Source organism: Odontesthes bonariensis, chromosome 10, assembly GCF_027942865.1.
Source record: "Odontesthes bonariensis isolate fOdoBon6 chromosome 10, fOdoBon6.hap1, whole genome shotgun sequence".
NCBI lineage: Eukaryota > Metazoa > Chordata > Actinopteri > Atheriniformes > Atherinopsidae > Odontesthes > Odontesthes bonariensis.
Genome location: NC_134515.1, coordinates 27,001,894 through 27,017,673, shown reverse-complemented (window position 1 = coordinate 27,017,673; position 15,780 = coordinate 27,001,894). Strand labels below are relative to the sequence as shown.

Sequence of the window (15,780 nt, the reverse complement as noted above, 5' to 3'; positions counted from 1 at the left end):
CAATTGAAAAATAGCAGGTCAGCCTCTTCACATCCCATCCCAACAGGTTACCAAATAAACTGTCTATTCATGCTGACTGGTGAATCCAAGCATGAGAACATATTTGATTCATCTGTTACTGAGAAAAAAACACACACAATACACAAAACAATAATTGCAACTGTCCTTCCAAGAGAAACAACAGCAGCAGTCATTTCCCACAAAACAACAATGTTTTCATTGAAGTGGGAAAGCCTCCAGGGGCCTCTGTCTGAGGCAAAGCCGGTAATAATGCAGCGTTATTTTAAAGGCACGAGTTGTACAGACGGAGGAGGTACGGGTGGATAGGTATGACAGCAATGATGTTTTTTTTCCTTTTCTTTAATTTTCTCAAACTTTAACTGATCCGTCATCACTGCTGTTTAAAATCATTTGTTTGGAGTTTTGGCTGTCCAAAAAGCACTACAATCCGAAAGCTTCAGCAATGAATTTACACAATGATCCAACAGAAATACGCAAATGTGTCAAGTAAACATCTAAAATGACACGCAAGGAGGAGCAACATAAATCTAAGGTGACATCTTCAATGTTAAGGGATTGATTTGTTTTCAGGGTGAAGACCACCAAGGCAGCCGCGGTGCTGTCCAAGTCAGAGATTCTTCTATTTCTTTTTGGACCTAAAAAGTTTGACTAAAACAACCTGAGTGATTAACTATAATTTTCTTACTTGATGTGGTAAATAAGTTCATAATAAAGATCAAGTAATTGCAAATTATGAGCAATTCCTTATCCTAGTTGCTTGACTCTGAAGGGTAACTTCATATTGTTTTTCATGTTATTATTTAAATGAATTATGACCAGCTTTTTCGCAGTAATACTACTGCTTTAAGCTGTCTAGAAACAAAGGATTTGTATGTTGTAAAAATGTTTTAGCCAGAATTGTCCATTGTCTCTTTGACCTCACCACATAGTGAAAATAGTTGAGAAACAATGTTTGGAAAGGCTGTATTTCCTGCCAAACCACCATCTTTTTCTAAACATAACCACAAAGTTTTGTTCCAGTGTGTTTCCAAGCGACTGTGTCCAGGTTGAAACAAAAGTGGTCTTACACTACAGTCAAACTCAGGTGTCCCAGATGAGTGTTTGCAGTGCTTTACGGAACACAAAATGGGAACATGAGAATTGCTGACATTACACAGCTTGCTCTCATCTTGAATTGTGAAATTGTGACAAAGGTATTTTTATCTTTTCAGATGGGCAAGAATTGGAGCATCATTTGCTACAAATGATAGTGTTTTCAAGATGTTAAGCTAGAGAAAGAAGATTTGTAACATGCAGCAGACAACAAGTCCTCCAATCAAAACGACTAAATCGATCATTTGTTCGTACCCAAGGGTATGGTTCAGTCAATGGAAGAGGACAGTCTCCATTGTGGTAAATCTATTTAAAGAGGTTTTCCTAACTCTATCCGAGGTTATTTGGGGACCGAAAAGAACAAATAAATGGTCAAAGAAAGTAAATGTGAGAAGTAAATCAAAATGAAGCAGTTGCCCGGATGGCAGGCCTCCTGGATGACGGTTTGTGGCGTTTAAGCAGCGCCACCACATCCTTCCTCCTAACACAGACTTTTCCAATTTGTTTCCATTTTTCACAAAATAAGACCACAGACCCATAGATTTGATTTCATGGCAGTTTCACTAATTCTAATGACACTGCATTTGTATGCCTACTATAAATAAATCAAGGAATAAAGTAATATAGTATCTGAATTAAAGACAGTTTTGCCAAAGACAGCATGTGGCTGTGCAATTTTGCTCAGGACTAACATTAATTCAACATCCTGTCAAACGTGTCTTCTTTATGAGAAAAGGTCCTGCTGGGATAAATGGATTGTTTGTTTCATTGTTTGTGTAGTAAATCCTGTCAATTAACCAGAGAGCTAATGGGTGTCATCTCTGATTAGTGTCAACAGGCCTCTAATGGAGGCAGCCAACCTGTAGGCGTATTTCAGCTCTGACTCTGTGATGAGGTGATGAGTGAGTTTACTTACAGCCTGACGGTTTAACAGCGAAGCATTTGGGCTTTAGAATATCACTTTAAAAAAATAAAAAATAAAACCCTAAGAATCAGAAGTTCTAGCATCCAAAGCCTCAAAGTAACTTTTTCCACCAGAAGTCACATATGGAAGAAATCACTAAGGGAAAAGCTTGTTAAAGGATCACAGAGAGGAAGAATCAGCAGTTTTGAAAGTAGGATTGTGTTCAGAATGTGAGGAATGGATCGGCTGTTGTTTTTGAGATCATCAGACTGTGGTCAGCACAGCAAAGCCACACAGACGGCCCCCTGATGAACAGATGGACAGCAGGAGAGGAAAGCAGAGGAGGTGATCCAGACTGTGCACACACCATGACCATGAGTCAGTGATGAAGAACAACAGAGGAATGGATATTGAAATGTCCTCCAGCAAACTGAGAAAAGCTGCTGTCTGCCTCTTTCCTCTCGTCTGTCGCTCTCTTTCCACTGACTGTGAATTTCAGCGCTGACGTATGCTCTTACTTTCAGGCCAGTGTGAAAGGATAAGGAAAAGAAGCCGACGAGAAGAATAATTTATCCTGCCCTGTTCCTATAATGTCACACTAACTCACAGCAGCATGGAAAATGAATTACAAAAGACGGCGGAAGAGACAGTAAACTTATCCTGGATGATTTTCTGGGTATAAGGGGAACATTACAAGGTCTGAAACAGATTACAGTACAAGAAAACTCATTTTTATGTTAAGGTTCAAAGTAACAGGCTTTTTTTGCTGCCAGTCAATCTGTTAGTTGGAGCTTCTCCCAGCTTTGAATCTTAATGATGTGTTTTTGTGTATAAGAGAAAGTTGTTAATGAGGGGGAATGCAACAACACTGTCTCGCACCATTAGAAACTTTGAGAACATTATCGGTACTCTCTTTAATGTCCAAATATCCCCTTCAAAAAGAAGACCGCATAGAAAACATTTTCCAAAGCTCTCAACAGTTAATTTTGCAGGAATTGTTGTCTCTGTGAACAGGGCCTCTGGTGCCTCACATTCTGACAGATTGCATACAAATCCCACCTTCAGGTGGAAGCCCCTTACTCGAACTATGGCGTGAACCGTAACCCCAATAACCGAAACCAAACACCAACCTTTATTTGGTAAATGTTGTAGTGGATGGTGCACAGCTCCATACAGAGAACACAGCTCATGAAGGATCCAAAAAAGGTCATCTCTACAACTGCGCACTTCATGTCTTTTGGGAAATTACTAGAGGGTTGTGATAGCTGTATATTTTCCATCTCAAAAGCAGTGTTAGAGTTGTCTTGAAAGGCAGTGCACACAAGTAACAACTGCAGAAGAGTTAGAAATAGAGGAAGAACCCTAAGAAGAGCCGCATTATTAGGTGTAAACCTGTTCTGATGAATATGACCAGGATAAAACATGAAATTAAGAAAAAAACAAAGGAGATTATCACCAGTCAGATCAAAGTGAGAGGAGCATGACTTATCTTGGTTTTGGGTTAGCAACAAAGAAGTGCTTTTGGACAAACATCTCAGGCACAATGCTAGCTAGAAACTGATCCTTTTCATTATTGCTAATATAATAAGAAATCTGAAATCCACCTGGCTTCATACCAGAATTGATTTGTTCAGAGTGGAGCATAATAAAGGACTGCGAAGGAGGAGAATAAAATTTTATTTTCCCAAATATTCACGACTGCACATGTACTGTGACTGCTGATGGAGATTTACACTCCAGGCAGTGTGATATTACTCAAAGCGCGCAGACTGGGTGGAGAGCTAGTGCAGTCTGTTATTTATAACTGGGAGAATGAATTTATGGCAATTGTTTTTTTGTTTTATTTTCTAAATGGAATAAATGAAAGATACACTGATGTAGAAAGACAGGGAATGTTTTTTTTTGCAGCAATTGGTTTCAAGATTGATGGCTTTAAGAGAAAAAATTGAAAAAGATTCATCTAAATTTGAATTGCTTGTTGAAACTTGCTTTCTAGAGCTGTTTAGTGAGAATGTGGTTTGTCTTTAAAGAGCAACAGTGTAAAAACATAAAAGTCCTTTCTGTTGGTGGTGCCATTTTGTAACAAAATCAGCCAAATTTTTTGTGGATTTGAGGAGGAGGCCTGTCACCTCAAATTAAACCATTGTCGCTAATTGAAACCCATCAGAGAGGCATCTGAAGTAGATGTGGATGTTGGACTCAAGAGATTTAGAGTGGAACCTATAAAAAAAAAACTGCAGCAAAACACAGGCATGAATTCAACAAGAAAAAAAAAGTGGAAATAAAGAAAATCTATTTGCACCAAACAATATGATGGTGTATCAGAACAAAACCATGTGTGTAAATAGATTTTTGTTCCTTTCTTTACTTATAAATCGTGAGGGAATCAGCACATCTTTCCACATGAATTGAAACATGCCACTGGCAAATAAGTATATTCTTTGAGTATTTCAACATAGTGGAACAAGCATCTCGTGTCGCACCCTGCAAGCAGCAAAAACGTGAGTAGCAATTAATGCATTCACTGACAGATAATCAACTGAGGCGTCAGCAAGCCGTACCAGCCCACCAGGACATCACGTCTCATTTGAAAATGATAAAATGCAAACATGGATTGCCGCCGAATCCCACCAACAACCCGCTGAGAGCACAGAGTGAATGGCATCCACTGAATTGCTTTACTTTGTGTGTTCAGAGATTAAACCGAGAGATGAAATGTGTGAGGAACCGTAGAAAGCCAAGTAAAGGAAAGAATAGAGGCGCTCACTGAGGGGGCTCCGGCTGATGAAGGGGTTCATTGTCCTTTCAAGACCCCAAATCAGTCCCATGAGGAACATCAACCTCCTTCGCTCAGAAGCCTTTCAGCAAAGGTGATTCATCTGTTGAGCGTGATTAGTGGAGAACCACAGCCCTCCGAGGTAAAAAAAAATAAAATGAAAAATGCACGCACACACACACACATTTATTACATAGATATGAATATGGATTGACTCACAAGAAAATGGTTTATAAAGTCACTGTTTGCGATTGAAGCAATCAAACAAAGACGAGAGGAAAAGGAGGACCTTAATTAATGGTGCGTTTCACTAATGTGAGGTTTTCATGCAAATAAAACACACCAATGTACCCTCAAGTGCTTTGACAGACTGTCCATTTGTGCAGCAGACACTAACAGACAAAAGCCACAACACAGCTGCGTAACTCCGTGGTGCACGACTGTCAAACCTCCCCCAGACCTCGCTGATGCAAGTGTAACAGTGGAAAAGAAAAAAAAACTCGCTTACCTTTAAATCGTCTCGATACAAGTGAGCCTAAAGTGGTGAAAAATAAGAAGTTCTGCAATATGTGAAGACGTTCTGTTTGGTTTCTTCCTCCTGCGTCTTCGTTTGGCTGTGCCAGCTCCACTCAGCTCTGGACTCCCGTGCTGTTTGAACGCGGCTCGCCAAACCCGCCACACAAACACACACACAAAAAAAAAGACTGGAAAAAATGAAGAAGAGTAGGACAGAGGTGGGAGGTGAAAAGGCTAAGATGAATTGTTAGTTGTGCGTTGGGGGAATAAAGTGTCCGGCGCAGACGCAGCGTTACTCCGAGACTTGATCTTCAACCAGATCTCCTGATTCTCGACCAACTGCGCCGCGCAGACGCTGTCCAGCAGAGAGTAGTGCTGAATGACACTCCGGGGTTTGCGGAGATTTCCTACTTTTCTTCCTCACCAGCTTCTTCTGCTCACGAATTTTCCCTCCTTCCGCTCAAGAGTGAAAATGATCCCTCCTTTTTTTTTTATGGCTCAACACGTTAGATCCTCACCAAAGGCGGGCTTTGTCTCGCACTGACTGGTAGTAAAAAGAAAAAGAGGGGTACAGTGACTGCGTAAAATCGTTTCTCAATGAGATACGTTAAAACATCTGCATTAGAAATAAATTAATTAATAAGTTGAGTCTATGAGGCTTTAAGTGGACTTAGGATAGATGGGGATTCCAGTTTATAAGACAGCGCTGGTGTGATGGTGAAAATGCTTTTTAAGCAAATGACAAACCATTCCAAGAGTTTTGTCAGTTCTCACATTCAGTCGGACGATGCAAAAGCACGCAGATCTGAATGAGCTGGCTGACTCCTTGCAGTCAGAAAAGCCAGTATGCGGTTGTTGAGATTTATGCATGAAATTGTTGCGACTCTCTTGAATTTGCTTCGCACCTTCTTCACTGGAAGCCCCACTGGCTCTTAGTGCCGCTGGCATCTGCATTCAGGCTGAGTTTTATGCACAGACACGCTGCTGGAGAAATTATTCACAGTAACACACTGACGCACTTCCGACTCACGGGTTGGTTTAAATGCATTAAAACGTCTGTGTGTGTGTGTGTGTGTGTGTGTGTGTGTGTGTGTGTGTGTGTGTGTGTGTGTGTGTGTGTGTGTGCGTGTGTGCGTGCGTGCGTGCGTGTTTCTTGCTGTCTTTATATCAGCTCTGTGTTTATAAAAGCCCCTTTATGGACCTGTTAGTTGAGGATTGTGCACTCAGTTCCTCTGAGTTTAACGTCTAAATTCACAGTGCAACACATCAGTATTGAATTTCATTCTAAAGGCGCCGACTAGCGCATCTTCAGCTCCACTGCCGCCGCTCCTGGGCGCTGTGCAGCAACCTGCGTGAATACTTGTTTCAAGTTGTGAAGCAAAAGGCACATTGAGGAGCTGCTGCCCTCTTTCACTCTTACGCACGCCTCACACGCGTTTATGAACTGCTCGCCGTTCACTGATGACCTCGGACATTAGAATCGCTTTTTCTTTATACGTTTATTACCGCGCTGATTACACTTATTGATTCATCAGTCTAATCAGTTGGACTGCGCTCTCCCAGTAATGAACAGAGCCGAAGCAGCTGCCTCAATCTGAGGCTGTACTTTAAAATTTTGGTTGTGTCCCTCAGAGCATTTCAACAACAGCCAGAACACCATAAAGACCCCGAAACTGAAAACACAGTTTCAGGGGAATTTTTAGATTATTGCAGCGTGCGTTATTAGACCTGGGACTGTGACTTATGACTATCAATAAAACTGCGTGAAATGACTTAATTTCAACTCTTTTACCATTTGTATAACAGAAGTGAACTGATTTAATCTAAAGGAATATTTTACAAACATTAGGTGAAAACTGTGGACTGGGTGGCTGATGGTGTCCACCATTGTCATGGAGTGTTCAGTCAGAAGGATCAAAATCCATCAATTAACATTTTATTAGTTTTCATGTGCAGACAATGGATCACTGTAAGAACCCTCCAGCCCCATAGTTTACTGACCTGAGTCAAGATAAGTGAAAGGGAGAAAGTTTTGAGCCCTTATCAGCGACTTAATATTTACAAATGAGAAATACGAGACAACTATTAATCAACTTTTACTGTGGTGTCTCGTTGGCTTTGTCACTATCCATAAACATCAGCAACTATTGATGGACAGATAATGCGTTTATAATCTGAGACAAAATGTGAAACCTCTTAGAGAGCAGACATTAGTTTAAGTCTGGAAAATTAGTCACAAAATGGTCTTTTTAAGATATCACCTGGATCTTTTTTTTCCAGCATTTTCCATCAGCTCATTAAGCAAATGATTTATAACAGCAGACTAGTCTGCTCTGACATTAGATGCAGACTTACACCTTGAAAAACCTGAGGCATCATTTCTAAAATGAGTGTAAGCAAAAGAACAATGAAGGAACCCTGTCTGCAGTTAAGAACTGTGTTTACTTATATGTTAAGCATCAGTAAATTAGATTCTAAAAGTTATATTTAGGTCATGAATGGTAAATAAAGGAAAAAGTTGTAAAGATGAATTTACTGTCCGAAAACTGACTTTGGTTCGGATGTCTTGCTGCTCTTTGGAAGAAGAATTTGACATATCTTCATGAGCTATTGGTGTGCGAGTTGAAAAGACGAGGAAGATTTTCAAAAAACAGTATACAGGAAATGACATTTTTATGTTATCTGGCAACTAGATCTCCTGAAGAGTTGTAGCTCAAGAGGTAGAGTGGTCATCTTAAAATCCCAGTTTTCCCAGTCGACATGTCGAAGTCTCATTCGTGAGAAATGCTGAGCCCCCCATTGCCTCTCAAGGTGTACCTTACTTGTAAGTTGTTTTGGATAAAAGCATCTGGTAAACTGATTTAATGTATAACTAGTAGATAGGTATTTCATATTTTTTTAAAGACATATGCACATTTTATACATGACTTGTTTTCTGGCAACTGGGCTGGTATTCAGCAACACCAAGCAACATATTTTCCTTAATCCTAACCAAGTATTTCCTGTTCCTAACCTTAGTCAGGTATTTTATATTCTAAAGTTATTTATGTGTCTCTGCTGTGTTTATAACACCAAAGAAATGCAAAAAAAAAAAAAAATCCATCAACTGGACTTACCACTGTTTGAAGCAGTGATGTAAAACCAGTGGAGTACAGAGGAGTTGAGTTGTTTCAGTTGAAAGCGCGTGTGCTTGATCTATCTACCACCCCAGCCAGCCTCCAAATAACACCCCATTTTTTGGTTGCTCAAGCTGACATTTGTGTCAACATCAATTGTGTCCCAAAAGTGTCACAGTGCAGGACCCATGTGTGAAATTAATTAAAAGTTGACGCAGTGATTTTCAGAAACCATAACTGGCAGTGTCATATTTCTATACTTTTTTAAGACTAATGGTGAAGACCAGGCTGCTTTTACAACTGAGCCATGATGTAGTGATGTGTGCAGAGTGCACTTTGGCATTCTATTGCTGTGATAAACAGCACCCTCCCTCAAAAAAGGCCATTGTGTTGCCAGCATATGTTGTTCCCAAACCTGAACCATTCAGCATTAATGCTGCCTTGACAGATGGACCACCATACATGCAAATATACATACTTATCAAATGTTGAAACTGAAAAACAGGTTAACACGTTTTATGTTGCACTGCTTGTTAGTCTTTAAATAACAACAATTCTAAAGATACTGAACAAATTACCGAAAAAAATATTTGTATGGTTTTATAACTGTTGGATCTTTTCACATATGTACATGTTTTCTGTTTCTATTTTGCTTTGAAATTAGAGAGATTGGTATCAATAAGCGTATCAGTCAAGTATCAGTATCAATAAGCAGTATTGGTACCGATACCAGTTGTGATATAATCAGAATGACACTCATTCCTGGGCGTCATAAATGCTAAATAATATATATAGGCTATGGAACAATATAAACAACATATTCTGCCATCAGACAGGTGCAACATTTCATCGAGCTCTGCAGGTGCTTTCACTGCTTGCTGACTCATTCACGTAGACAATGGCAGGTGTTTGTTTTAGTCATGCAAACTACAGGATGATTCAATATTTTTCTCCCAAAACTTCATCTGAAAAAAAAAGCTTTTTAGGAATCTTTAATAAAATAGCGTTGTGTATAATTGGTGTTTCTTTTTCTGTTTTTTACTAAGTAAAAGAGCTGAGCGAACATCCCCTAAGTATGTTGATTCCAATACTTTTTCCAGAGGTTGTCGGGTAGTATATCAGTAGTATGTACATCCCTCGCTTCCTCCTCTTGTCTCACACCAGATTTCATTTGCTGATTGCCACACACCAGCTTGGCATTAGTCGTCCCCTTCTCAGTGTATTTACTCCTGGGTTTCCTTTTCTTCCTTTTCAGTTCTTTGCCATTGGTTTTCATTGATGTCATTGTTTGGTAGATTTCCCCTCTGCATGACAACATGCCCCTGTTCCAAAGTTTTTAAAAGAGTGTTGCTGGCATACAACTGAAAACACATACCCTTCTCTTTTTAAAAAAAAGAAAAAGTTACTCACTTCTGTTTTTGATCACATTTTACACGGCATCCCTTGTTTTCCAAGTGTGGTTGACAGCAGCTAAACTTTATCAAAGGTTATTAGATTACCTCTCCATTCTTTTAAACAATGTAGAGTCATATCTTGCAAAAAGTGCTGAGTTAGTTTGGAATGAGTTCACAGTTTGTAACAGCTGGCAGATGTGAGAGCTCAGGTCGTTGGGCTGGCAATGACTGCCACAATTTTTATTGGCTGCAAGTGCACATCCCACAACAACCTCCTCAAATTCTCCTTTCATGCACTTTTATCCAATTTTGCCTCTGTGTGGATTTTTGGTTTCCTACCGCATGAGTGGAAAGGTTTGTCTTTCACAATGAGTGTGGATATGATTAATTTGTTTTAACATTCATCTCCCATTAATGTTTAATAAATCACTCAAAAGCATACACTCTCACTATTTAGAACAGGCTTAGGAAACGAAAGCTTGAGCGCAAATGTGTATGGTCAACTTCAGAAAATCCATTTTGGCACTAAGGTCCAATCCTGTAGGGAGAGCATGTCCTAACATTCCTGTTGCTGTGGCGTCAAAGACGCTGTGATAAAACAGCTTTGGATAGCCTTGTGTTCTGTTTTGTTATTCCTCCACTTGTGTGCAAAATTCACGTGAAACTGTAAAATATTGAGAGCATATCTACTATAAGTTAGTACAATTATTACAGTGACAGTGTTGTACTGCCATATACTTTGTGGTCCAGACAGGCTTATACCACAGACATACTTAGTTACAGAATACTGTTGGAAGTGATTTTTTAATAAGGTTTTTAATTATTTGAGCTGCAAATGTATTTTTTTGCCATCTCCTAACTGGACCAATAATGGCCTAAATGCATTTTTCCCTGAAAGCATTCTAAGTAATGAACAAAGCGATGAGAGTCTGCAGGGTCTGATAGTAATTATTAGAGGTTTTATTCATTTGAAAATGTAAGGCTTCTAAACCATAATGTTCTACCATTTTAATTATTTAATGAATAAGGGGCATGTCAGGATTAATAAATAATCTTTATTGTAATAAAAGTCTACTCTTTTGTCATCTCGGCCAGTCTCATGAGCTTGGGGGTCCATGAATTATTCTATTCTGTCTTAGTCATGATCTATCTCAACGGTGTGGGCAGCAGAACTGGACTAGTTCTACTCTTGTACTTTGTGACAGACTTGAGAACAGGATAGGGATTCATACTTACAGACATTACATACATACAAGTGAGCTACACCCTGGTTTTAAATCCAAATAACGAATAAATCTAAATAAACTGAATGTCTCACTAATTACTGGGTTGGATAATGCTACTCACAGTGGGTGGAAACAACTGCAAAGCAGGTAAGATGAGCTGTTTTTTTTTTTTTAATTATCAGCATTCCTGCACATCCCTGTATGCAACATACAAACTGCACACAGAAAGGAGGTGAGGCGACCGCGCACACCACTGTGCAACCCAGTTGGCAAAATGTGGCAGTTTGATTCATACAATTAATAACCATTTAAAAGTGGCTTGTTTTCACTGCTACAAGGAATCAAAAAGTACTTTAGCTTATTTTGCTGATTACTATCAAGATTATAAGATGCCCAGTTATTGGCTTCACTTCCTTTTTTAAATATTTTCTCAGATCTTCTATAGAAAGGTGAAAATGTACATTCAACAATGCACATTTAGTACTGAAAGGAAAAATAAAAGTGACTTGTCTTTGAACAAAGCTGGTGGTTGGCCAACATATACTGACGGCAGATGAAAATTTCCATCAATGATTGCAGAAAGGGGCAATAAGTAATTCGATGCATGCTACATAACATTACATGTATGTCTGTCCTCCGTGCTGTAGGAGGTAGTGATAGAGGTTACATTAGCAGCTATGCTGGGACAAGCAGCATGAGTCCTGGGACTATCAGCAGCAGAGTTCTGGGCGTTGGGCCATGAATCTGTCTGGCCCACTGTCCTGCCTTTTCACCTCTGTAGATGGAACTGTGGGTGGCCTTCACAGCATTGCTTAAAAGTAAGGTAACCTCTCTGGTTCCGTCGATGCACCACAGCACTTTTTTTTAATTATTGTTTCAACATGACTTGTTGGCATTTTCTTTTACTGTTCCTTTTTAGTTCTGAACACCGACAAAACTGGATAGTTTAAGCTATAAAAGCAAATCAGCCTTTCCACCTAAAACTGTCAGGATGACTTCACCTAAAGGCTGACTTCACAATCTGTCAAGCATGTCTTAAAAGAATTGACAAGTTCCATAAAATGAGATGGGCATATCAGATATTTGGTACATCAAAATGCAGCATCTGGACTGGAATGCCATTTGTAGTGCAGAAAAACATTTAAAGTCCAACATCACTGAAAAAAATTAACCTTTTCATCTTGTTAACATGTTCGGAAGGTGTTTTTTGTGTGTTACAAGTCATATCAAAAGCAATCTCAGCCGTCAGCACTATGGCTGAGGATTTCTGATATGAATCTGCAGAGCATGAATGTTGCACATAGACATAGAGACTGGGCGAAAGCAAGTAACAGGAGAAACTAATACAAGCAAGGTGGAGAGGAAAGGTAGTGTGTTTTCTGCCACTTGATTTAATATAGAGGCTGGTGGTATTCCAGCCATTTATCTGAGACACTGCAGGTACAAGCAGGTATGTCCGATAAGTCCATTTCTTATCATCCATATCTTGTCCTTTTTTTTTTTTCATTCTGCAAGACGATGGGGCAGATAGAACATTTGATGAGTGAGGTTCCCTGCAGTGGCCACTGACTCTTGCTGACCAGGGCAAAGTGAATCAGAGCAGTCTTTTTCCATGGCACAAGAAGCTGTCAAGTAAGAAATGCCTCCTCTCTGTTCTCCTATCAAATTTGACCCAAAAAACCGTTTTCAAATAAATTCATGAAGCCTGACATTGTTTCAGCCATTTCCGTGGGTAATATATCGGTAAGTTTTTTGGGGTTTTTTATGTTTCCTCTCTCTGTCCCACTCTCGTTTGCAATTAATGATTGTGCAAAAAAGCAAACATCAACGCCGTTCGCAGCCCCGCACCAGCTGTATTTTCAGGCTCTGTCCGCTGCACACGGTTCACAGGAAAGCAGGCTTTTCCCGGTGAAACTTCTCACACAGCTGCCTTTTGAGCAATGGGTCCAAGGCAGACCGCTTCACTTCCTGGGTCAGAGACCTGCTCACCTATAACAGTGTGTCGCACAAAATGAATTAGGTGGAAGTGATTGCAACATCTTATGGGAAAATCCCACAGTTCTGTTGCTCAGTGAGTGAGAGTTAGCAGCCCTCATAATGTTATGGCTGTTTGTTCTCTGTGTTTACGAGCATAACAGATGCAGTGACAACAGTGTTTTTTTCCTCCCAGTTTAATTTGTCATGATGACAGTGTCAACAATGAAAGCGTGTTTTTAATCTAGTTGTTGATGTGTGACGTGGTCCCATATAGCAAAACTGTGTCGTGCTGGGCATTAAAGCAAAGTTCTTAAGTGTGGTACCTCAGATACTGTGCTTAACAAAGCAAGTCAGAGCACATAGTTTTAAGGTAAGTAAGTAAAGTAAGTCCAATTTTATTTACATAGCAACTTTCAAGATAAAAATCAATCTCATTTTAACCCATTGGCGCCTAAAGCACCTGCAAAAAAAGCTGCTCAATGCCTAAGCCAGTTTTTAGAAAAGGTCCCCAATGCCTGAGGTTTTTTTTAACTAAAAACAATTAATTGAAAACACCTAAGAACAATTCAATAGTCTCAGCCTCTGAAACACATAAAGACATGAAATAATTTGCATTTTAAAGGTTAAATTCTCTGCTTTTATTCCGTCATGTTCATTCAGCATTAACACCAACACATTTTCATTAAAAAAAAATGAAAAAGATGAGTCAATACACACACAAACACACACACAGACACACACATGATTCAGGATAATACCCAATGCTGCTATTTATTATACTACTATTACTATACTATAACTAATCATCATTACTATTATTATCATCATTATTATTAGTAGTATTAGTAGTAAATGTAGGCACCACTTCAGCTACATTTCTGGCCATGATAGAGACGTCATTGCAAAATTATAATATCAGCAATAATAATGAATGATAAAAAGAAACTGCAATATATCTTGCATTTTGCAGTTATACTGTAAACTTCAGTGACACGACTTCTAAAACATCATAGTTATACTGCAGTAATTCGCACCGGGCTCTCTTTTTTTTTTTTTTACATAAGGGCAACGCCACTCAAATAAGAATGAGAAGTCGTCAGAATGAAGCGCAAGAATAAATAATTACCTCCAGATCATGTCAAAACGATCTCGTGCCATCACTCGGGTGACATTTGTCTGATACAGCCACTTGCTCTGCCTCCAGTAATCCCGGCGAGTTAGTAGTTTGATTATTCCAAAAGTTAGGCAGATACCGATGAAAGATTTCATCTCCTGCTTTGACACGGGGCTCCACTTCGAGTTGGGTGGTGTGTGGCCGCGCGCCTGATCCGCATATAAGTTTGTCTGTGTCACCAACATATCCCAAACTTCATCAGTGAAAATATGCGAGAACACATCTAAAGGACTTGCATCTTCAGATATTGGCACCTTCAGCCCCGGTGTACGAGTAAACTTTTGTTGACGTCGGGGGCGAAATCCAGCGGACTGCTAGTCTACTTGAAAGCCAAAAAATTCCTCGTCCTCGTCCTCATCCTCTCCAAACAAATACCAATCATTGTGCATTACATGCGCCTTGAAAATAATGATAAATGAACAATGTTGCGCTACGCAACAACCGGCGTTAGGGACCATGTTGCGCAACGCAACAACCGGCGTTAGGCACAATGTTGCGCTACGCAACATCCGGCGTCAATGGGTTAAAGAAATACATAACTGAATATCATCTGCATAGCAGGGATAAGAGGTGTCCTTAAAAGAATTTAAGATATTCTGAAGAGGGAGCAGATATAAAAGAAACAATAAAGCCCCCCCAAAACAGACAGCATAGTGAAGGGGTGAGGAAGAGGACCTGAATTTAGCAGCAGCCACAGAAAAAGATTGTTCAGACAGATATAAGGAAAACTATTTCAAGGCAGATCCTGATATACCGACCCAGGTCCACGAAGTTCTCTACTGTTTCTGTAAGTAATCTGAAGTAATATATAATTTACACTTTAGGGGAAGCGAGGGATGTGGTTGTGGCAGCCGCAGCTGTAATGGGGGAATCTGCTTTTTCCCTGAGTTTGGATTTCAGTTTATCCTGCGTTTCAACACACGTCTTGTCTTTTCTGTTTCTTTCAAGTGAAGTGAGGCAGTGCATGCTTCACCCGTGTTCCCCTCTTACACCTTTTGGGCATTTGTCTCAGCCAACAGCCAAAACACATTTAGAAAAATGAATACTGCTCTGGCAAAAACCTGAAATATTCCTCTACGCCTCTACTTCCATTTCTTTCAATCAAATTAAATGAGAACCCATATTTATTTGTTTCTTGCTTCCGTCATTTTCAAATTACCTACAAAAGCTGTCAGGTGGGGCTTGTGAATTTCTTCTAAAATGCAGTTTAGATGCAATTTTGCAATTTTCACCTAAAAAGCCTAAAAAAGGCGTACCAAAGTAAATTTAAAGCTGTTCTTCAACCATTTGGAGTAGAGGCATATTCGGGCATTTTGAAAGTACGCAGCAGCGGACTATATGTCTTTATGGATGTAAGACTTGTTGTGGACTAACTATTTTACGAGAGTACATCAACTGGACCCTTGCAACCATAACAGGGCCATTTTTGTTGGAGTTGTATCTGTTCTTGGAATACTGAGGCTTCATAGGTAAGTTGCGTAAGTTTTTGTTTTCGCGACGGGTTTGACATTAGTGTTTACTTTGTCTACAGTAATGATTCTGTCCTAAAATGGTGTTCGTCATTGGAATCTCAAGAACTGTAGT

The 15,780-nt window shown here is 39.6% G+C and overlaps 1 protein-coding gene across 1 annotated transcript in view; it reads right to left on the bottom strand.

Annotated features, from left to right (window-relative positions):
* LOC142389839 (metabotropic glutamate receptor 4-like) overlaps positions 1–5,719 on the bottom strand; it is a 204,368-nt gene extending 198,649 nt beyond the window's left edge. The window contains exon 1 of the mRNA XM_075474992.1: positions 5,302–5,719. The gene's annotated coding sequence lies outside the window, so the exon portion shown is untranslated. The remainder of the gene's footprint in view (positions 1–5,301) is intronic.
* Between the last annotated feature and the right edge of the window lie 10,061 nt (positions 5,720–15,780).